This window comes from Neopsephotus bourkii, unplaced genomic scaffold (assembly GCF_033783945.1).
Source record: "Neopsephotus bourkii isolate Nb327-2 ecotype Australia unplaced genomic scaffold, CSIRO-AGI_Nbou_v1 NB_274, whole genome shotgun sequence".
Classification (NCBI taxonomy): Eukaryota; Metazoa; Chordata; class Aves; order Psittaciformes; family Psittacidae; genus Neopsephotus; species Neopsephotus bourkii.
This window is the reverse complement of record NW_026900783.1, coordinates 1,064,110-1,087,330: the sequence shown is the minus strand read 5'-3', so window position 1 is coordinate 1,087,330 and position 23,221 is coordinate 1,064,110. Positions and strand designations below refer to the sequence as shown.

Below are 23,221 nucleotides of genomic sequence, written 5' to 3'. Positions count from 1 at the left end.
AGGTGCTTCTGAAAAACAGCATAAGGAATATATGATTTTACCTGGACAAATCCACCAACTTCTTCCATTAGAAAGGCTTGAGGGGTGGGTGGAAGGTGGTTGCTTAGTCCAGCTTCATAAGAATATCTCTGACCAAACTGTGTTTTGGAGTTTTTAGTATCACCTGATGTAGAAACCTTCATTTTTTAGCACTGCTGACACTGTATTAACATCTTAAACAATAGTTTTGTGCTGTGTAACTAATATTACACAATCCCATTTCCTTTCAGAACGTGCCACTAAGTCACTAAAGGACTGAATTTAGTCAAAAACAAGGTCATAAATACGGTTAGATATGAAGTTACATGGAAGGCAGAGAGCAAAGATGCAGTAAGTGCATTGAACACGTGATGATGCTGGGGGATGAGCAGTGGCTTGCTGCAGGCAGGTATTAGTTTTCATGAAAGTGCTGAAGAAATCCCTGACGCTTTTGGGGCACTTGTACTGGAAAGGAGCTAAAGTTACAGTAGGAGAAAAACTTCTGATATGGGATTATGAACCACTCACACATCAGCCTCCTCAGGCTGGTGCCCTGCTAGCATCTTCCAAATCAGGTACCAAAAATCAGTACCTAAATGCTTTAACTGTTTTCCCAGGGAAGCTAGCAGAAAGTAATCAGTACATATAACTGCACAAACCTTATGTTAGTTTTATTAAAACAAGCCACAAAGTTGCCTATATTGTATTGCATGCCTGCGAAGATTTTTTTGACATGTTCAATGATGAGCATGTGTTAAAATAATCATCTAGAAAGAAAAAACACAGCTCAGAATATAAAAGAAGTCACTTGCTTTTTAAATCGTTGCTTCTAAGCAATACTAGGAAAACAGGTCCAGAAAGCAACTTTTCAGTGTTGATACTGCAACCTGATGAAATTGTTCACATTAAAAATAATCACGTTTGATAATGAAGAAAATTAGCTGTAAGGAAACCTCCATCCTCCGTCCGTTTAGCAACGGGCCCATATTTTTCCCTTCGCAGATGTTACAATAAGGGTGTCAACACTTTCATTTCTTTGTCTGTAAGTTTAAAATTATGGCTGCTCCATGAATTGCTAACGTGCTCAGAAGACGCGGGCCCAGCTGCAGTGCACATGAGTTCAAGCTCCTGCCCGGGCCTCATGTTTCACCATGACCTCAGTTTCCTGTGCTGAATGGGAACCAACGCGAGCGAGCACTTGTAAAACTGTTTTTGAAGAGTGAAGTTATGAAGAGGTGCTGCGGTGTCAAACATCTGTTTCATCCATTACACTCAAATAGCAGCGGTGACTGTACAGTAGGGCAAGAGCCGTCAATAAATTAAAATCCTCCCGTGGCCAAGCTCTCCAAACTCTCTTGAGCCGCCTGGCTCTTGTGCCAATTTGAACCATGAAATAAAGAGGCTAAATAAGAGAAACAGGAATTCTGCTCATTCTGAGATAGCTCCTCGTTCCACCTGTAATTAGGGTTTTCTTACATGGTTGCAGCATTGCTTTTAAACTAAGCAATATGTGGCTTCATCAGGCAATTAATATTTGTAAACATCCACAGCCAAACCTGCAATTTCAACCTATCTTAACAAGTAATTTTGCTTTTATTGACATTTTTGGATTCAGTAATAGCAGCAGAAAATGAGTAACAAGTCCTTTATAGAAAGTTATGCAGTTTACAGATGTAGAAGTACTGTAATTCTATATTTATGATTTCAGGAACCCAATACAGTTAATTATATTAAGATATGTCCTGCACCGCATATCTCTTGTCAAAATTGGCATGTATGTTAATTACCTGAGGAAAAATACATGCTGGTTTAATAGGATGGTTTCTCCTTATGATAAAATATAAAATATATTCCAGACAAGATGCATTATGCAAAATAAACAAAATCTGAAAAACAGATATCTATTTATAACCAGGAGGGGGTAGGGGTCTGGGAACTAAAATATCAAACCAGGCAGTCTGAGAAAATGTTAAGAGGCTGCGAAGTTGTTCACCTCGGGGTTATTGGTTCAAATATTGCTGGGATTAGTCATGTTCACCAGAAGCTGTTACCACCTAATGGATCTGCAGTGGTCGGCTCGAAATGGGCTGCTGGGCTGTGGCTGGTGTCCAAAAAAACGGCCCCACAGCCACTGGCAACCACATTGGTTTCACTGGCAACCACCTCATTCCCATTCCTACAAACCTCCCTGTTTTCTCCCATCCCTGTTCAGGCAACATGAGTCCATCTGAGCAAAAGCCTTGGTCCGGCCTGCTCACCTGATGGTGTCATCGTAATATCTGGTTTGGTTCCTCCATCTTTCTTTCAACTGCATATGTGGAGGAGAAAAAATAACATGAGGAAGAAAGATGTGTAGCAGCTACCACACTACCCAGTAGTTTAAGAAGAAAAATGTTGGTCCCTGTTGGTCCTGGAATGGTTTTGGTAAGAAAAAGTGAAGTTTTTGAACTTTGTTAGACACCAGGATAAGTGGCCAGCATGCTCAAATGGACCAAACTGACTGCATTCTAAGCTATATTCACCTCCAAGATGTGTTCTATTATTCATATCACCCATCCTAATTAGCTCAGATTTAATGCCCTGCTAATATAGCCATATTGTGCCCAGATTGTGCATCCCCATCACCTTTCCTTTGGAGAGTGGTATTCTTCACAGGCAGAGGAATATGTAGGACTTAATCACAAAAGTGTCATCAAAATACCATGAGTTTCTAAAGGTTCCTTAACCCCTAGTAGAGACCTGGCCTCCTGTCTGACTGCAAAATGTTCTGCATCATTTTAAGCCATTCATCTTCCTGACTTAACGCTGTGCTGGAAGAAAGGGGACTGTTGCAAGGATGTTTTCCAGCTAGTGGCCAAAATACTCTATAAGCGCACCCATAAGGTTCATAATGAGGCATTGAGATCCTATGTCTGCGTTGCCAAGGGGAAAAAAAGAATTGGATTAGAGGAGATTTTGGTTTTAGCGGACCAGATCTCACATAATCAATATACTCACATAATACGATACCAATATACTCACATAATACAACATAATCTATTCAGAGTCAGCACACGTCTTCAGGGGTCTGGTTCAACTGAAAAAGTAGCCCCTAGAAAAAAGATTAAGATTTTTTTTTTTTTGGCTGCATTTTATGACACAAACAAAAAGAATTATCTTGTGAAAAAATGTTTGGCTAGCAAATGTGATAACTATTGTATACTCCCTGCATGGCTGTGGAAGCCATTGGGTTCAGATAGACCAAGGCATTCATTTATACTTAACAAATGGAAAGGTATCTGAAAATTCAAGCAGCCTTCCTCCTAGTTTAGTGGTGAAGATGGCTCACAAAGCCAACAGTTCAGTCACTGAACTTTTCTGCATACTCATCCCTTTACAGTACATAAAGTTTAAAGACTTGGAGTTGGAAACTGCACCGTGAGAGATAACAAAAACACTCAGTTTTTCAAAATGTTTCAGGTATTTACACATCTTCCTCTGCTGCAAACTGGAATCATTGCACCAACTGACTGGTTTGACTAGGAATCCTGTAAAAGAAGAAGTCAAAGACAAACATAAAGCAAAACAAAAGTAGAAATTCTTGGCACTTGGGGATTTGTGTTGGCCAAATGACGAGACTGAATCCCAGAATCTCTGTTTGGAAAGGATATGAAGTCATTGTTCAAATGTGCACATAAACTGGACCTAGAGGGATAAGACTTAAAAATTTACAGAGTTCAATCTCATAAAACTATCAATTATACAGGATTGTTTGTGTCCATTCCTGTGAATTTTTCTGTTGAACAAATGTTTTCCTTTACTTCTGGGTAGACCATGGAGATGGCATAAAACCTGGTATGCTACTATAAACAAAAGGCTAAAGATCTGCAAACATATTGTGGTTTCATTCACAGAGCAGTTATCACAGGAGAAATGGAGTTAGCTGCTGTGAAATAGGTGCATGGATCAAAAGTTTATGGATCCATCTGCTGTTTTGCAGATGAATCTTCTCACTGTTCTTTGAAAGAAATATTGAAAGTTTTAGGGAAGTGGATTTTCTTCTTCTTGGGCCATGCAGCATCTCTGCTTTTATGGTACTTAAATGAGAAATCTTAAAGCTAGATAAGATAAATGCAGGGTGAAGTGTGCTCTGGATGAAGCGCCTTACCACTCTTTGAAACGGATGTGATTTTTGTCTTACATTACTCTGTTTAGACTAAAAAAACTTGATAAAATACCAAAATTTAAACCTTTAGCAGATTGTCCAACATTCTGTACAATCACCAAAATATACAATAAAGTGTGAGTCAGAAGATGTGCAAAGGATATCTCATTTTCCTCCTTCAGTATTTTCCAAGGCTGGCTATGGGAAGCTGCTTACTGGATGGCAAGTGACATTTCTGGGGCTGTGTGAGAGGAGCAGGTGAGTGTCAAAGTGCCATTAACTTTAGTTTAAATCATTCAAAATCACTGTGATGTGGCACAGTCTACATGTCTCCTTCATCTCTACTTTCTGAGCAATCTAGTTAAATTTTCCAGAAAGTGGGATATCAAAGGATGCTGTTTTCAGGGCTTTGTGCTTGCTGCAGGTCCATGGTTTGCTTGGCCTTTTGTGCCAATGCAACATCTCTGAATTTGCTTGGCCTCAAACTCTCCTTCCTGCTAGGACAAACAAAAATAAAGCACAAGTTCCAGAGTGCATCATGGTGATGCTCTTAATGCCACATTTCACTCGAACACCAGCAGCACTGCTGGACCTTGTTAAAGCAAATTTACAATTGCCTGCTTCCTTAAAGCATTAAATTCACTGATTCCTTCTGGCTCATTTCTCATTTTTTATGAATGCGTACAGAAATCCCAAATAGTAAAACAGACTAATAAAAGAAGTTTGTGTGTGTGGAGAAATCTGTTTGAGTTTGCTGATGAATCACCCTGTTCCCTAAAGCTTACTCTTGCACCAAATTGATTACTAGGTAGCTGAATTTGGGCGGTAAGGTGGAGGTTAAAGCTGATGGATAGCCAGTGTTCTTTCCAATCTGGTGTTTTTCTAACACAGAATATTCAATTACATTGGAATACTGGATTCATGATCTGTAGGATGTAGTCATGGGCAAATCTCAAAAGGAAGAGTGGTTTTGTTTCCTGAACTATGCTCCTTACAAAAAAAAAAAAAAAAAAAGAGGAAATCAGAGGCTTGTCAAAAGTCCATCTGACTTCTTCACTGTGCCAGATTGAGTTGGAAACTCCTGAGAACTTCTCTCCTGTAAGACTTCTGGTGCTTTCTGCCTTAGCTTGTGTTGTAAATGTCACAAGCACTTACACAGGTTTTCATGTGGTATTTCAACACCCCTGCTGCCACACTCGGCCAGGACTCAGCAGCAGAGGGATGCACAAAAGCACAAAACACTAAAGAGGATGGAAGGAAACAGAGGGCTTCACAGTATCACAGTATCACAGTATGTTAGAGATTGGAAGGGACCTCAAAAGATCATCTAGTCCAATCCCCCTGCCGGAGCAGGAACACCTAGATAAGGTTACACAGGAACGTGTCCAGGCGGGTTTTGAATGTCTCCAAAGAAGGAGATTCCACAACCTCCCTGGGCAGCCTGTTCCAGTGTTCCGTCACCCTCACTGAGAAGAAGTTTCTTCTCAGGTTTAAGTGGAACCTCTTGTGCTCCAATTTGTACCCATTACCCCTTGTCCTTTCATTGTTTGCCACTGAGAAGAGCCTGGCTCCATCCTCGTGACACTCCCCCTTTATATATTTATATACACTAATAAGGTCACCCCTTAATCTCCTCTTCTCCAAACTATAGAGACCCAGCTCCCTCAGTCTTTCCTCATAAGGGAGATGCTCCACTCCCTTAATCATCTTAGTTGCCCTTGCACAGGTTGTTTTATTTATTGCTTAATTTGCATTTTTTGGTAGAATACAAGTACCTAGCTTGGGTTTGAATGCTAAGTGGCAACACCATTGTTTCAATTTCACTTTTTCTACCTTTTCTTTGCCAGAAGCTCAGGCACAAAAGCCCCTGGACATGGCTGCTTGTGGGGCACAGCCTGGCTGCCTCTGTCCAAAGGTAGTCACATAAGCTGGAGAAAAGAGTAATCTTAGAGGTTAATTCACAGCCCAAGGAAAGTTAACTTGAGATCCAGCCTTTCACCCCCATGGTCTTTAAGACCATGTGTAGCATTTGGAGTAACCACAGATGGCATCAGGTTGATGCTATTGACTGGAAAAGGTGAAGAGATACCTGCCGGCTGCCAACCATGGGAGAGAAAAGGTCCCATGCAGCCAGATTAACGGCCAGCGAAATGAAAAGCTAGCAATTTGTCAGGTTAAACAAACCTCTCAGAGTTTCCCATTCATTATTTGAAGTCTTGTCAAGTTATGGAAAAGCATTTTAATTAACAACTCACGGATTTTAAAACAGGAATCAATAAAGTGCACATATTTCTTTAAGCGATGTCCAGAGTTTGCCTCCAAAGTTACAGTCTGACAGATTTCCATTAAGTTTATTGGCCTGAGATGATGTGATTGTGTTTTAATATGAAGAATTAATAAAAGATATATGAACTTATATTTATATAACCCAGTGCAAAAGGGTCAGAGTATTTCCCACTCTAATTTTCTTCACAGTTTAGACTTAAATGAATCTGATTCTTCAAGGAAAAGCCTCATAACATAAAGACATAACTCCCACACTCTTTGACTTCCACCACCCATGTTAACCCAAAAAGAAAAAGAGAAAAAAGACAAGGAAAAGGAAAAAGTAAAACTTAGACTATCTTAACTCATATTGGCTTCATTATTCTCTAGATAAAAGGCTACTCAACATAAATGAGGACGCCGAGTTCAAACTTTTAAAGAATTCACATATTTACATCAATTTTTAAAAGGTTTTATAACTAATGAACTCAGATTTCTTTTGGCATGGCATAAAATCCATTTGTACAGTTTTTAATTAAGAATGCAGCCTATGCAATTAAAATTAAGGGTAGAGACTTCATCAGATGTCCTGTGAGAACCCCAGTCGAAAAAATTATGTTAATTCTGTATGTCCTAAAAGCATTCTCTGAATGTTGGAAACACTTTATGAGGAATTATTTCTGCTATACAATGAGGATTTATTTAAAGTTGAAAATTAGGACCTTTTAATTTTGGAGTGTTAAGACCTGGTTTATCACTAATTGCTTTGGTGTTTGCTATGTGTTTTCAAATCAGAAAGGATCATTTCAAACAGTCTTCATTGTCCTAAAAATATATGTATGGGTATAAATGTGTACATATATATATATGTATAGTTACATATATAGACTAAGACATGCACACAATATATAATGCAAATAATGCACATATAGTCAGGGGAATTCCTAATGTGAATTTTAATATTTAAAGTGACAAGAGCCATTATTGGGAATATTAAGAAACTTCTTTGTTGGAATTATTAAAATTACATTTGAAATAATGAATTAATCGCACACAAAATATAAATAACTAATTTCAAAGGCTGAGTAAGTTGTATAAGGAAACAAAGTTTAATGTAATCGAAAGGAACCAAATGAATTCCCTAGAAAACTTTTCTCTTTAGAATGAGATGCAGCATGATCAATAGTGGAACGGGATTTCTCATTTCCAAATCTCTCCAGTTCAGCCTGGAAAGAACTCCTTAAGTGATGACTGTAAAGTGGTTTTTCAGTGTGGGAGATACTCAAGGAGGAATACCGATAGTAAGCTCAAAGCTTGTGCAAGCAAGATGATACCAAGGCAAAACAAAAAGGCATGTGATACTCTGCTATGTAATGTAGGCTGCTGCCTTCACATTGGATGCAGGGATTTTCTTTCTTCTCTTTTCCTTTTTTTTTTTTTTTTCTCTTTTCTTTTCAACATGGCTTAATGCAATAAAAATGTTTTATATTTAGAAGAGTAACAAGGGAGCTGAGGCTTAGCTTTGGAAAGCAAGCCAAATTTCATAAGGATTTTAAAGTGTAGAATAAGAAGGTTTGGCTCACAGGAGAAGTCATTTCCAAGCCAAAGACCTGACATAAAGAAATATGCAAAGAAGAGAGGGAGAGACAGGTTTTGGGGAGGAAAGAGGCTGTGGTGATGGAAGTGAACCAGGCAGGAAGGAGTGTAGGTTGCAATGGCCATGACTCATGCTGGTGAGCCGTTGAACACACAGGGAAGACTCCAGAGGATGGGCAGCCACTCACTAAGTAATGGTCACGTGAAGACTATTTTGTAAAAAGAAGTGATTAAGGCTGAAATCCTTGGATTTTAGTACTTGAATTCAACAGTTTTTTTGACATGGAAGTAGGGTAGAATAAGGTGTTTTTCACTCAAGGGAGAGGTTGCCAAAATTCAGCTGCTGTTCTGAGGTTGATGAGTTTTGTAGTCTTAGCTTTGGTACTTGTAGCTAGTACAGCCCATAAAAAAATTGGTTTTAATCTCTGGTTTAGCTCACAGACATTAGTTGAAAAGGGAAAAAGATGCCTGCAACTGAGTTATAGGTGGCTCTTATCTTTAGAGAGTCTAGTCAACAGCTCCCAACTAAATCATACATAGCAAAATGCTTACATCACATGCACCACGGAGGTAATTCTCCTCTAATTTACATCACTTTACCTTTTTCATTTTCAGTGGAGCTGCTTGAGAATTACATGCTTATGACTCAGAGCAGAATCAGGCCCCCAACAGATGTACATAGCCAAAGATAACATTCTGGCCACAAACCTCATTTTTGTTCTTTCCTCCACCCACAAGCCAATAAAATTACACAAGACCTGGACCTGAGAGGCCCCCAGATCCGGGCCAAAAATAAATACAAAAATACAATAAAATTTTAATGTGGGGGCCTCGTGCAATCTTTAGCTAGTGCAATATTTAACTGTATGAACAAAAGAGGAAACAGCAGCCAAGAAATACATTTCACCTATAATTCCACCAAAGAACATAGGAAGAAAAACCAAGGAAAAGGAGGAAAAATCATTCCATAAAATAATAGTAATACTCGGGAACTTTAAAATACCCATAAAATTACAGTACTAAATTATTAGTGCACATTTTAGATACTCTTTGAGTTTGTCAGAAGCATTTGATGAAAGGCTGTGAAGAGTTTCAAAATGAGGGGAATAAAAGGAGGCCAAGGAAAAAGAAATAATAAGAATATTAAAGGAAACGTGCCTGATCCGCTGGTGCCAATGCCTGGAAAGCCAAATGAGGAAAGTCTCTGCTCCCAGGAACATCATGTCCTGACAGCAGCATCCCACCACCATTGAGGAGTTCATGCAGTGGATGCAGTTTTAATTTCCCATGGCTGGCCCCCCCAGGAGATGGGGTCAGGAGGGATGTGTGGGACAACCTGGGCTGCCCCCGCTCCTATGGCCACACCAATGCAGTGGCTTTGTTGAGTCAATACCCAAAGAAAAGACAAAAGTCCTTGAATATCAATCTAGAAGTTCAAGCATCATGAATGTTTTTAATCCAACCTGAACAGCCAAAATTGAACCAAGTCAACCAAACTTGACACAACGCAACCCAACCAAACTATCAGTGAGTCAGCACATGCCAACCAGTCCCACAGTGATATCTTACTCCAAAGGTCTGCACAGTTTGTCCTTCAGGCATTCCTAGCTTGTCCAGAAATGGATGAAGCTCTGAAGATTTAAGACGAGTAGCAATGCAGTACAAAAAAAGCCTGGGGTTAATAAGGAAAATGCAGAACTAGGTCTTTTTCTTTCTAATTAAGACCATAGGAGTTGTCACCAAACTGGAAGGTTTATTGGCTTTACTGGGGCCAACCCAATTTCTCCAAGGGAAGGAGTGGGTAAGTCTGCTGTAATTTGCCTTCAGGAAAATACCTTACAAAACTAGAACAGTCAGAGCTTGTGTCATAAATATAGGGAACTTATTTTAATGTAATGATTTATAATTTATACAGCTGGACGATCTAGTCTGTGTTTTGTTTCAGAACAATTTTTACCAGATGCTTTAAACTATATTAAGCACTTGTTGATGGAAACACTATAATTACTCTGAGCTAATAGTCAGAATATTAAAAGTTTACCAACAGCCTTTTAATTTGCAAGCTCAGTTAGACATTATAACAGAAAAGGAGATATATATATATATATATATATATATATATATTACTAGAGGCTTTCTATCACTAGTCATGGGTTTTCATTTCACAGCTGCTAGACATGTCATGAGTTTGGTCCCCCTGACGGTGTTTGGACAGGAAAGGCACTGCAACGGGATTTGTATTGTATATCAAATTTACTTTTGCCAGACCTTTCATTTGCCTGTGCCTCAGTTTCTTCAGTTGTAAAAGCTGGATAATGGACCTGACACCATCAGAATAGCACTGTGGGAGCTGGGGTGATCAGTTTGGTGGTTTGGTGTAGCTCTGGGTATTATTACTATGCCTACTTCAGCCTCAGGTGGATTTTTTTCCCAGGGTTATTAGGTAATTGATAATCCTGCATATAGAGGAATGAAAAAGCAGTAAACAGATAGGCATTTTGTCTGGATTGGTTTCCCTATGTGTGGCTTGTAATCTATGTATGGAAGTAAATGTACTGTCAAAAATAGAGAGGATTGGAAAGCAGTGAATGCTAAAGGTGACTGTGTGCACTCCTGAAAAAGATATAGTGCAGACCGAGCAGGCAGCAGACTGTACCATCAATTCCCCTCTAAACCATGACCTGGAGAAATCACCTTCGAGTTGACAGGGGCTTAGGCAATATTTCAGAATCTGGTCAAGATTTTACAACACCAGATACTGTTTCATTCTCCAGGCTTTCTCTGACCAAAGAATTCTTAACTAGGGCAAACTGTCAAGTATGCAGTGGTTTTGTAAAGCAGACTGCAAGCCAAAGAAAACTCGACCGAGAACACCACATTTATTGATAAAGGGCCTGCACAGCAATAACGAGATGGACAAATGCTATAAAAAAACGGCTGGTGTGGTTGGGGGGGAACATGGGGAAGAGGGTTTGTCAGGGCATGGCTGGGCTGATGCTGCACAGCTTCCCAGCGAGTATTGTTACTACAGCCATAAAGTCATGCCTTGGCTTCAGAAAGCTGCTGTTGCTTCGGCGTAAAAACGTAAATCAGCACAGATGCAAGTTTGCTCTAAGACTTTTCCCATGCTGGAGCATTTTCGTGTTTCCTGCCAAAGCTTGTGTTGCAACCTTTGGCATGCAAGTGTTGTAAGGTTGGGTTTTTTTTTATATAAAACTTTGTGATAATCGGTAGCCAGAACTCATATTGTAACAATCTGGTGGCACTTCAAGTCCAGCCATTCAGCAAAAGTTATGTATTTCTTCTACTGGTTAAATGAAATGCCTCCATTTTTCTTAATTGTTTCTGACATTTCACCCATTATTCCCTGAGCCTCCTCAAAGGACATAAATAGCTCGTAATTCTCTTGCAAAAGCAAGTGTGAGCTGCAGAAATATAAACACCATGACACTGCTATAACACAGCTTTAAAAATAAGGGACAAAGCAATTGAGAGTGATCAGAAAAATACATATCAGATACGGCTGGTGTGGCAACTAAAAGAGTTGGGCTGATTTCTCCTTTTCCAGATATCCAGAACTAAACATCAGGAGCAATTAAAAAATTGTGGTCTTTTGTAAATTACTCCCAGAAGAAATCTTGGAAATCTTTCATTTTAGTCATTTCGGTCCACTGAACCGTAAAGCTATTATGAATGAACAAAAATACTAGAGAGAAAATTGAAATACAACAGTAATTAACAATATGAATATATCAAAATAAAGCCCAACTGGCAGGATGAGGCCATCAGACAGTTTAACATTGACTTGACTAACGGCCAGGTAGGGCACCTTTGATGTCATACTTCCTCACTGAGGAGGGACTGAAAGATGAGCTCCTGATGGAGGGATGCTTTCATAAATCTCATCATTCTCAGAAACCTACATGCAAGGTGTCCATCTTGTTTACCTTAGAATAATAAGTAACAATTCTCATTTTAGGATCTTCTTTTCTGTTACCATATGCTAAATGTCAACAAAGGATTATAGGAAAAATCATTGGAAATGTGCAGCTATCACAAATAGAGATTTCCCTATGGGTTCTCTAATACTTTACAGACAAATGTTAAAGATTTATTGCACATGAACATCAAACATGGTTTTACTACAGTTCTCATTTGGATCAAATTGACACATTTTACATTCATTTTAGCCTAATGAGATTCTTTCACTACACATTATATTCCAAGTGACCTCGTACATTAAATTTGTGGCATGGAACAAACCCACTGATATAACAAAGCCCTTTTCCTACCAACTTTTGGACTTTCTAGAAAAGAAACATTTCAGCAAAATCATAAATCTTGAATGTACATTTATTAATTGGTGCTCAAGGAAAAAAAATAACAGAAATACTGTGTAGATTATCACATTTTGCCAAATTTTCCCTTTCAGTGTTCACACTTTAGGAGTCTTTTGAACTTTGATTACGATCTGAATATTCAACAGTTTGGGTATAATCCAAATGTTTAAATTTATACCTGAAATATGAATGGGTTTCTGCAGAGCTCCCAGAGGAATTTTGCCTCTGGTGTGCAGAATCAGGCCCCAAATGAGCGACCGAATCCCAGCTGTTGGAATCTGATGTCTGATAGCAATTCACTGCAAAAGCTTTCTCGACAGCTTTACCCAATGCAATATTTGTTTTCGCACACAATTAAGTGATTTAAAATAAAAATCTTTCCTGGAAAGTATTTTTTTCTTTGGCTTATCAAAGTGATTAGTAATGGAATGTAAGTTTTTAACACCGTGCTGTAATGTTGCACAAGGAAAAGGTAGCAGATGACCTTGAGAGGAGGTGAAAGGAAACTAGGAAATGTTAATTAAAATTATTAGTGCTGTTTGAGGTGCTTATCTTGTTTACTGCTAAGGTGTTGCTCCCTTCTGCATAATTAGGGGTAATTTTACTTACTTTCAAGTCTGTAATTTTAAATATCACAAAGTTTTATCTTCCAACAAGAAGTAATTCATTATTGGTTTGTATGTAACTGCTTGATGTTTTAATCAATATATGCAACTTCCACAAAGTCTGTTAGAATTTGTCAGGAGGTTTTATACATCTTTTATAGTGTGGGATTAGGCATGGTATATGAAGCTGAAATCCCATTTAGTAATGAAATTTAAACATAATTCTGTGTTTATGATGTGAAGATATATTTTTTACTTGATCTGTCCTTTTACATTTCCCTTTATCCACGATTATTGGAGGACAATGATATCTGGAAAACAAACCACAGTGAAGTTAAATCCATTTGAACACAAAGAGTTACTGTCAGTTAATCCTAATAGAGACAATACCGATTTTTTAACTAAACTGCTTAAGAAATGAATATGTCTTGCATGCTTTCAATTTGTTTTAAATCCTAATATGCGGAGCTCTTTGCTGTTGTCTAATATTTGCATAAAATATTTAATCTTGTACTTTAAATTAATGATATTAAAGGTCTAAATGTTTGAAAAATGTTGTTGTCAGAACAATGTAATCTTTTCTCTCCAGACTTCTTCATATAATTGTGGTGCCCTCATCCTAATATACTTGTAACCTTCCTCTGCATTGTCCTGTGCTGAATGTACTCTTCAAGTACTTTCTTAATTTAGAGATTTCTACACTTTATTCTGCTTTAATGTTAAGAAATGGGGTGGGGAAGTTCTTCTGCTCATTGGGGCATGCAGCAGAACAAAATGCTCCCCTAAACAGGCTGTGAAATGGAGTTAAAGTGCGGACACCAGTGGGGCGGTGGGATGCAGGCATGGGGCAGGGGCAGTGTGGGAGATATGGACTTGCTCTGCTCACATGAGTAAGGGGCATTTTTAATTTTGCCTGCTGTAATGGTTGTGATAAAAATATTGCTGTTCTTTTATCTTCAGCAGAGCAATTAAAGGCATGCAGGGTACTTGAAGCCTTGTAATTTTTAACCACTGGCATAGTAGGTAGAAAGAAGCATACCATTGCCATAAGGCTTTAATTAAACCATAAAAAGAATTGGAAAATGTCTTCAGGAGTACATATTAAAATAAGCAAGTATCTTCAATTCATTTTCTTAAATTTACTGAATATTGAGGAGGTTGAAAGTTTGCTGGCTTAATGTAACAGCGACATAATACAGAAGAAGTATATGGAAATACACCCTTTTTTTGTTGCGTTTGCTCCACATAAGTCAATTATGCTTACCGGGGATTATGCCGAATTGGTACAATTAGGTTACTAATCAATTAACAAGGCAAAGCTGGTGTGTGCTCTGTGAAACACAGGAGGGTAGCCAGGCAGGTACATGGGAACACGAGGCATGGCCAGGCTGGTGCCCTCCATTGCCTGTCTGAAGCAAGGTGAGGAGCCAACATGATGAAGATGTATTAATCTTAGAGAAAGAAGAGTTTCAACGAAGAAGAAGCAGACGTCAGTGTTTTGATGCAAAGCTTACACTTTTGCGGATGGAAGGAGCTTCGTGGTATTTGGTGCCTGCTTGTAGCTGCCTACATAAAATAAATCCATCCTGTTGTAATGTAACTCATACGCATGGGTTAAATTGCCACTGGAAGTAACAGCAGCTCTTTAGCACCCCAGGGCAGTGCTCAGAACCTCCATGGTACCGGTGGGTCTCCCAGCAGCAGCACACCAGCGAGTCCTGCAGCAAAGCAGAAACCCTTTCTGGGGCGCTGCTTTGGTCTGGGAGGATCAGGAGCACCACGCTGACTGCTGTAATTCCTCAATCACAGCTTCCTCAGCTCTGCGAGGACGTCTGCTGACAGCAGGCACTGCCAGCCAGGAGCTGCTCCCTGCTGCCTGTGCAGGAGGAGATGGAGCGATTTGGAGCAGCCACATCCGTGAGCCGAGAGCCAAGGCGCTGGCGCTCCTGGGAATGCTGCCGTGCCAACAGCTGGGCTGTTCTTGGCTCCTTTCTGGCTCTGGAAAGGCTGCTGTTTCATCGGTGTCTGCTCAGAAGCAGTAGCAAGAGCACAGCAGCGGGGGGGGGGGGGGGGGGCCCCCCCCCCAAGAGCGAATTAATTCAGCTTGGAGAAACAATAGAAGAGGAAAGCAGTAAGGCAAAGAGGCACATGAAGAATCTCAAGAGCAGAAGACAGCAATATTTTCAGGGATTTATGTGGCACTAAAAGGGATGTATTATGGCAAGTAGATGAAAGGACATATTATACTGCCATATTTGATGCATGGCCACATAATCACACTAAACTGAATTTTGAATAAGAATGGAAGAAGATTCCTGTAGTCAATTGGAACTACAAGGAGAATTTAAATAGTAGCCCAAATAATCTGAGAAGGTGCAGCTTTCCTTAGCGGCATGGGGTGAACACTGGCGCTGCTGAGGAGGACAGCATGGAAAATTGAATGGCAAAAGATGTCAGACTTTATTTATCTGTTATTTCTTTATGGTGGATTTGATGATGGCTCAAACCCCAGTGGCACTTCATGATATGGTTGTCCCTGAAGAAGGTGCAACATGTTTTCTGCAGGACCATGCTTTTTGCTTGAATCCTTCCAACCAAACTGTAACCGTGTCCAGGTGTTTTCTTGGATTCCATTTGGTTTTCCCAATGAAGGGCAAAACTTCCACGCACAATGCCAAATTTCAGGAGTTTCACATGCATTTTCCCCAAATACATGCCAAACCATGAACTTCTCATGATTAACATCTATCAGTCTGGCTTCCCTTACAAAGCTCATGAGCCAAAGCAGAGCTTGAAAGCAACCTGGTCCAAGTCTTGTGTTTGTAAGAAAGCTCAAAACCTGGGGAATTTGGGGTTGTTTGTTCCAAACATTTCAAACAGTTCCAGTGACATCTAGTGGGGAGGAAACCCCTGTGAACAGCTCCAGCCTCACGGAAAAATCCCATTATCCTTTATTTTCTTTTAACCCACTGGGCAATAGTTTCCTACTGAAAAAAAAACTCAGATGTGGTTTGTGTGCCATACACCATGATTGAAAAATAGTTTCATAGTCCACTGAGAATTTCTCCTTTCTGGAAACATTTCATATATTAAGGACCATTTGGAATTTTCTCTGGGACATTCCACTATATCTAAAATAAACTCATGGAAGAAGGTCATGAAGTCTTAGGGAAAAAACAAACAAACAAAAAAAAAAAAAACAACAACCACCAACTCTTGGAAATTTAAATTACTCAGAAAACAACAATAAAAATCTCAGTCCAACAGTTGCAACCCTATTAAAGAGAAATGCAACTAAATATAGTTAATGTGATGTAAAATTAGCTTGGAAGCAAAACCAGGTCATCTTTCTCTCCCTCCCATCTTCCACATTCCTCTGCACTCTCTCTCTGTATACCTTCTGCACATTTTTCTTACTGAGCTTGCCTATTAAATGAATGGGAGGTTGCAAATATTGATCACACCTGGCTTACTCACATGGCAAATTTTTCCTTCTATTTTACTCAGGATGAGTAAAAGGTGTTTCAGAAGCATTCCTCTTCTTGATTCCCTTTAATACTTTTTTTCCCTTCTCTGTAAGGCACTGTGCAGGGGAAACTGTGTAACTCTTATTTAAGTGTAAGCTCAGGCTTTAGGCTTATGAGATACTCCTCCAACCAGTGATTGTTGCTTCTGAGCAGGTTTCCTGAATGAGGCAGGTTTACCCCTAATATATGTAAGTATGGCACTTAGCTAATGAGTTAATTATTAACATCAGAGAGGTGGCAATTCAACGTTAAGCAAGTCAGACATAAGATCTTAGTGTTCTGAAAGCAGAAAGGCTTTAACAAAGCAAGAAATGTTTTTCCTAGAATGGAGAGATTGCACCACTGAAGTTAGGAGTAGTTTTACACGTGTACGTGGTCTTTTTGTTTCCTGATTTGGGTTCATTGGATTCAGGACCTACTGCACACCACCAAAACAATACCCGAGAACAGATTCAATACTACCTTTGGGTGGTGGTGTGGGTGCTATTATATTGACCTGTCACTGAAGGAATCCCAGAAGGTCCAGAAGCATCACAGCTTTAAAAAACACATATTTAATTCTGCAGCTTGTCCAGCCAATGCAGTCTGTGTGGGTTTGCAAAATCTGCCTGAACATTTCACAAGAACTTAGTTCCTCTTGAGTTTCCAGCCCTACCCTTGATCCTGGCTGGAGCCTGGACCTGCACTCACAAATACGTATTAAAAGAGAATTAGAAACATCATTTAGCCTGGTTGTTTTTAAAAGTTCCAGTTTTATTTTGCAATAAATTTTGGATGCAGGCTCTAAGAATCATGTTCCTGTGACAAGGGCAGCTGTGTTTCAGCAAAGAAACTGCAATGAGTCACCAGTTTTCTTTCTCTCTCACATTTGTTTTCCTTAATCCAAAAAAGAAAATAGTAATCTAGACTGAAAAATATAAGCTTTGCTCTTTGTGGATGGGAAAAGCAAGGAAGTTCTGTTCCCAGGTCTTGCAACAGATTTGGTGTGTGAGCAAGACACTTCACTTCAGCTCACTGCATCTCAGCCCGTCCAGCTAAAAATGTGCCTGAACCGGTCATGGCTGAGTGATGCCCTGCAAAGGACTTGGTGATGCACGAAAAACTGACTGCTTGGATGATGTGGAGCCTCCTCTTTATTTTCAGATCACAAAGGCAGCTGAAATTCATTTCAACAGTTTTCCAAACTTTCTCTTTTTTCCTCTGTAGATTATTGTTTTAGTTACCATAGAGATTTTTCAGCTCCCACCAGAAATGGAAAAGGATGCGCTGTGGAGATGCTCTCCCAACTAAATTGTCTACGGACAACTCCGAAAAATTCTGGGCTAACTAATCCCTGCTTCATCACAGTGCATTAATTCTAAATTAATTCATGCTTGGAAATCACTCTCGGTTATGTAGAGAGAAGCAAAAATACTTATGATGATATTTATGATCCATTTTTAGTTCCTTGAAAATTCTTGGAAAATGTGTTTTGCCATTCTTCATTCTCAAATCACTGAATTATTGTTTTTGTGTTGCTTTTGTGAAACAGCAAAAATGAATTCTCTTCACAGCATTAATTTGGTTTGGTCTAAGAATCAGGTTTTGCCAAGAAAAATGCATTCCTTTTAGCAAAGACTTGTCTTGGTCTCTATTGTGCATGCAAAGGCATTAAGGTCAAAGGGTAAATTTCTCTTAGTTGCAACCTATTTCCATGAGCTGAATCTTACACGATTAGCAACATTTGGCCACTACTAGGAGAGACTGGAGAGAAACGAAGGTCAGGTGGGTGTCTTGGGAGAAAATCAGAGAGAATTACTATAAAATATGTGCAGTTAAGTGAGGAAATCAGCATCTGCTCGCTGTTTGTTTTCTTTCAGGTTTTTTTTTTTTTTGGAATTGGAGGAAATGTAATGAACACATTGGTTTTGGTTTTGTTATAATTCTGAAGAGAGGAAGTGATGAGGATGAAGGTGGGAGCTCTGGGAATGCAAATAGGAGGCGAGTATTGACGACAGAAGCTGTAACAACAAAGCTATTTTCTGTGATGACTTCAATCGCATGGAAGATAATCTGGGTAAAGAGAGAAACGAGCCACCTCTCCAGGTTTCTATCAGCCCCAGTTAGGAAGCTCTTCCATGAAAATCTCCTCTACTTTCCCAAAGCACGAAGGAGCACTGGGAATTGCTGCAGCCACCCGTGACAGCAGCAGAGGCTTCCCCATCCGCGCTTCTCAGGCAGCAGCGCCCATGGTCGGGGTTCATTAGTTTTATCTCATTTGGGAGATATGGAGGCGGGGGAAGACTTCTGGAGATGCTGCCATACCTGAAACAAGAAAAACCAACCCAGCTTCAGCTAAGGAGGATAAGTCAAGCCCACGAGCCTTTCTGGTCAGGTATTGACCAATGTATTGACCAAAGGACTCAAAGGGCTGATCCATCATGCAGGTGGTGGGTGGTTTATATCACCAGATCTTGTTCTGCAGGAGGGCTCATATTTTGTCCCCAAAATCTGATTCTGACTTACCCTTGCTGTGAACTAAGGAGCCTGTGCACTATGAAGGGTGTTTAAGGCATTTAAGCAGCAGAATTCATCTTTCTCTCCAAATCTTGTAGTGCTCACAAACCATTACATAAAGCTTTTTGGTTACCTTACAATTACAGTTTTGAAAGGGCACTATTGCCCCCACCTGTTCCCATGGGAATGCCTTCCCCTGATGATTGTATCTCCCGAATCTCCCTCCTCTGGACATTTCTGCTCCTTGTTTGTCCATCAAAGCAATGAATCTTTCCTGCGTGTGTTCTTCTGAGCCCTGACAAACCACACCTATCTCACAAGTCTCTCCATTTCAGACTGACTCATCATAACCAATTTGGAATGGAGAATCTCTATCAGAAGTACAAATACTCTGAGAAAGTGAAGAGCATATTCAGGGATAGCAACACACACTGCTGTCTCACACCAACAGCACAGGGAGCCCAGGGAAGTTTACACCTGCTTTGGAGATACTCCATTTCTGATCTGTTGATGTTTAATAGCTGTGAATATTAAGTTAATATTAGGAAAGTTATGGGGTTTGACATTGCCTTTGGCATTTATCATATCTATTGTCCTTCTGGGGATGCTGTGAAGTTCCTACATGAGGCCGATGAGGCAGACCACCATCCAGCCCTGCTGCCTCTAGGATGCAATAAATAAAGCGTGGGGAAAGATGCCACAGTGCCGTGCAGCCCTTCCCTCGACTTCACAGCTGCATCCAGCCCTGCTTTGCTGCTCCTCAAGCAAGAACTCCAGTTTCTCTTCTTACTTTGATTTACACAACCCACCCTGGGACTTGCTGCTGAGTGCCAGCACAGAAGAAAATATCCCAGTTTGTTGCTGCTGTTATTGTGTCTATTACGAAGGCACCCTTCTACACCTCCTCAGCAGTGGCACAGATGGGAACAATACCAGCGGTGGCAGAGGAGGGATGCTCCTCTCTCCTGCTCCTGGGGACTGAATACATCCTCCGGTATCACCCTGCAGGTTGGGCTACCACAGATGATGTACCTCAGCTTTGCACATGTAACATCCCTGAATGCAGACAGGCTGTGCTCAGGCAAAAAATGATGTCAAAGAGGTAAAACAAAGAGTATTGTGTTTGGCCTATCTTGCAAAAAAAAAATTATGCATTGAGAAAGAATAGCACGGAAGTAGAGTAAGTGCAAAATACACAGCGAAGTGTCTCGTTGCTTCCCTGAGACAAAGGCAGACAAAATTAATCAGCAATGATTTGTTGTGCCAGAAAATGCACGCTTCTGACTATCTGTGGCAGATTATTGCCAAGGAAATAGTTCCTCAATATCCCAGGCACATTCCTGACCTGTATATTATGAAGTTATTTCTGCTTTATGATTTGTAACCTGTAAAATGCCTGTGATCTTAATAAATGAGAGCTTGTTGCCTCCTGAAATCCACTGTATTTCATCTTTTGCTTTCCTCCTTTGGCAGTGTTGTTATTTAGACTGAGTTAACATTAGTATTCTCTCTGAGCATATACACTTCCATGAATTCGATATCATCGCTGTGAGCTAGCACCCTTAGGAGGCAATGACACCATCCATATGACATATGATCATGGGTGGAAACATAGCCAGAGGCTTTATGGAAAACACTGAGGATTTCCTAACCTGTACCTTTCGTTTTCCTTTCCCCACAAGGAAATATTCTGGACTTTTTTTAATTGCTTAATCGAGCTTATGACCCACAACTAGTTCTTGAAACTTAATAGTAAACCCATGGAAAGTAAACTATACAGGGCTGCCTTATCAAAAGTCTTCCTGTATTACAACTAAAACTGCCTAAGGTACAGCCTGACACAGCTTCTGAAAACCATAGGATCCCAGCCTAGTTTGGGTTGAGGGACCTTAAGGCTCACCCAGCTCCAAACCCTGTCATAAGTTACGACACCTTCCACTGGAGCAGCTTGCTCCAAGCCCCTGTGTCCAACCTGGCCTTGAGCACTGCCAGGGATGGGGCAGCCACAGCTTCTCTGGGCACCCTGTGCCAGCGCCTCAGCACCCTCACAGGGAAAAGCTTCTGCCTAAGAGCTCATCTCAGTCTCCCCTCGGGCAGGTTCAAGCAGTTCCACTTGTCCTGACCATACAGGCTCTTATATAAACAAAAAAACATTAATAAAAGTAAATAGAAATAAATATATTTTAATAATATAATGATATGATAGTAGAATGTAGGGAATGTAAATAAATAAATAATAAATGAAATAACAAGATGAGATAGCTAAAATTAAACTAAAAATAAAATAAAATAGTAACAATTATAAAATAGAAGAAATAAAAATAAAATGTTTTATTCTCTGTCCATGTACAGAAACTTTTCTTGCTCTTTACAGGAGTTTCTGGTGGCAGGAGAGAGAACAAGGGTGCTGCTCTCAGGGGTGCCCATCCATCCTATGTGTGTCTCACTGGAGCCCCTGGAGCAACCCAAAGCCACCCCCAGTCAGACATATGGGAAAATCACTTCACAGAAAACCCAGCGCATGAATCCCCTCCATGCCATAGATGCAAACAGCACAAAAGGCTGCAACTTGTCTGTACTCTTAGAAATTAAACGACAGCAGAAGTCATTTAGAAACCGAACCTCCCACCCTGCACTCACGGGAGTGAGGCGTGAGCCTGGGCGAACGCTCCGACCCTTCTCCGATCCAAATGAGTGCATCCATTTTCAGCTCCCTATGTTTTTAATAGAAAATGAGAATGCAGTTGTGTTATTAGGAGCCGGATAATGCCTGAGCATGGGAGTTGTTGTGTTAATGGGCTGTGGGGTGTGTGGGAGAGGGCAGCGCTGACCCCCCGATCCGTAAAACAGCTCCAGCCCCTACAAGCCTTGGAAAAACCAGGCATCTCCTTGGAAGCTTTTTACGAGTGCATATGGAGAAACTGCAGAAAATATAACTGTTTGTGAATAAAATGGAAATTAGCGCTGTTGTGTTCACCTGTAAGTTTTTCTTTAAAGCCAGTGATTGCGTTTGAAACCTGCAATTCTCAACAAAAAGAGGAAAGTTCAGTGCTGATTGCTGGATATTTGGACCTCCCAGTGCAAACATTAACTGGCTGAGAGGCACTCTGGAATGTAATGAAGGAAACAATACTGGGAAAGGAGCCAAACGCAGAAACACTGGCGCCTGCAACCTAGGGATTTGCCTCCTAGTAATAGGAGCTGAACAAGGCCCAGCACTTCTGTTAGGCTGGAAATGACATACTGTGATCCTTGACTTAGCCAAAGGGATTTTAAATGGAGGAAAGAGCTGGCAAGACAAAATCTCCTGCACTTTTCACAGTGTTTTCTAAAACAAGCAAAGGAAATCAGGAGAAAAGACTGTAGTCTATTACATTTGATCCAGTTAAGTCAAGAGTGGAAGCTTTTTAACTGCTGTTATTATTTCTTATACTTTCTCATCATGTCACACCACCCAGAAAGCACAGACATAAAGCAGAAACTTGAAACTGCTTTCATTCAAGAGGAAGGGCACCCCAACATTGCGTTATTGACAGGAGGGCTGAAAAAACTGACAGCTGCAGAAATTGTACAGTTGAAGTTCAATTCCCAGGAGCGGGAACAATATACTGATGGTATTAATTCCGTTTGGAATTGTTAAAATAAGAAAAGGTTATGGGCTGAGGAAGGGACCTGTGCGGGGTTTTTTTCTTTTTGCTTGTAACAAAGGCGAACCTTCCTTCTTCCCTGGTGTCCTTGGACTGTCATCTCCAACCTTTTGAAACTGTATCTGATTATCCATGTGGCAATTAATCATAATTAAGCAGGCTTGAGATTTGGAAAGGTACAAAGAAGGTGGCTATAGATCTGGCTTTTGTCCTGAGTAACCTATTTTTTTTTTTCCCCTCTTTTTTTGGCTGCTGAATCCTGGGTTTGGAGCCATGAGAGGGAGGACTGAAAAACTGGGGAGGGAAAAAGAAACCCAGAGAGGCAGAGAAAACAGTGTGTGTGCATGCGTGCATGTGTGTGTGTGTTTTAACATCAGAGCCCTGAGCATCCTGGTTGCTCTTTCTTTCTCTTTTTGGGCACCGCAGTCCCTAGAAACTAAGTTCCAGCAAACTTGGAAGCAGCCCGTTTCCAAGAGGAAGCTAGGTAACAAATTACCTTTCTAATGCCAAGTGATTTGGATCCATTCTTACAAACCAGATTTTTTCAATTTATTACAGGAAAACATTCAATCATTATACGCTG

The 23,221-nt window shown here is 40.3% G+C and overlaps 2 long non-coding RNA genes across 2 annotated transcripts in view; both read right to left on the bottom strand.

The window, feature by feature from the left end:
* Positions 1-12,357: 12,357 nt before the first annotated feature.
* Positions 12,358-18,356, bottom strand: LOC133208684 (uncharacterized). The gene is made up of 2 exons (XR_009724475.1): positions 16,958-18,356; positions 12,358-14,993 (listed from the first exon to the last, which is right to left on the bottom strand). It is a non-coding gene; the product is annotated as an uncharacterized LOC133208684 (long non-coding RNA).
* A 51-nt stretch (positions 18,357-18,407) lies between these two features.
* Positions 18,408-23,221, bottom strand: part of LOC133208685 (uncharacterized) — a 57,344-nt gene continuing 52,530 nt past the window's right edge. The window contains exon 3 of the long non-coding RNA XR_009724476.1: positions 18,408-18,799. This is a non-coding gene — a long non-coding RNA (uncharacterized LOC133208685). The remainder of the gene's footprint in view (positions 18,800-23,221) is intronic.